The sequence below is a fragment of the Gossypium arboreum genome, chromosome 13, assembly GCF_025698485.1.
Source record: "Gossypium arboreum isolate Shixiya-1 chromosome 13, ASM2569848v2, whole genome shotgun sequence".
Lineage (NCBI taxonomy): Eukaryota > Viridiplantae > Streptophyta > Magnoliopsida > Malvales > Malvaceae > Gossypium > Gossypium arboreum.
In genome coordinates, this window is record NC_069082.1 from 69,564,964 (window position 1) to 69,565,840 (window position 877).

General features: G+C 37.6%; 1 non-coding gene across 1 annotated transcript; it reads left to right on the plus strand.

Annotated features, from left to right (window-relative positions):
• Nucleotides 1–397: 397 nt before the first annotated feature.
• Nucleotides 398–503, plus strand: LOC128287218 (small nucleolar RNA R71). The gene has a single exon (XR_008277914.1). It is a non-coding gene; the product is annotated as a small nucleolar RNA R71 (small nucleolar RNA).
• Nucleotides 504–877: the final 374 nt, after the last annotated feature.

Here is an 877-nt window from a genome sequence, read left to right on the forward strand (position 1 = left end):
AGGTCGAGGATTATTACCTATGTAGTTTAGTTACTCGTTATCCATGTTATGGGCATAATGTTGATATTCCGAATGGCTTGTTCCACCGTTACTTGCTTTGTATTGCATTACTGGTTGAACCTGTGAAGAACTAAGAAAACCATCAATCTTTTTATTCAAGAGTTCTACCTGATTTGACAGCATGGTGACCGAATCGACATTATAAACACCGGCTATTTTCGTTGGCTTTGTCCTCATGACTTGCCACTGATAGTTATTCAGTGACATCTCCTCAATAAACTCATAGGCATCTTCAGGCATTTTATTATTGATGGTTTCGCCAGCAACTGCGTCAACCATTTGCCTAGTCAAAGGATTCAGACCATTGTGGAATGTTTGAACTTGGAGCCAAAGTGGTAACCCATGGTGAGGGCACCTTCTCAGTAAGTCCTTGTATCTCTCCCATGCATCGTAGAGGGTTTCTAAATCCATCTGCACAAAAGAAGAGATATCATTATGTAATTTAGCCATTTTAGCCAGTGAAAAATATTTTAGTAAGAATTTTTCGATCATTTGTTCCTAAGTAGTAATTGACCCTCGTGGTAACGAGTTCAACCACTGTTTAGCTTTGTTCCTTAATGAAAAAGGGAATAACTGAAGACGAATGGCATCATCAGAAATGCTATTGATTTTAAATGTATCGCAAAATTCCAGAAAGTTTGCTAAGTGAGCATTGGGATCTTCATCCTGCAAACCGTCAAACTGAACAAATTGCTATATTATTTTAATAGTGTTAGGTTTTAATTCAAAAGTATTTGCAGCTACAGCAGGTCTAACTATGCTAGATTCAGTTCCTGTTAAAGAAGGTTTAGCATAATCATACATAGTACGTGGAGCA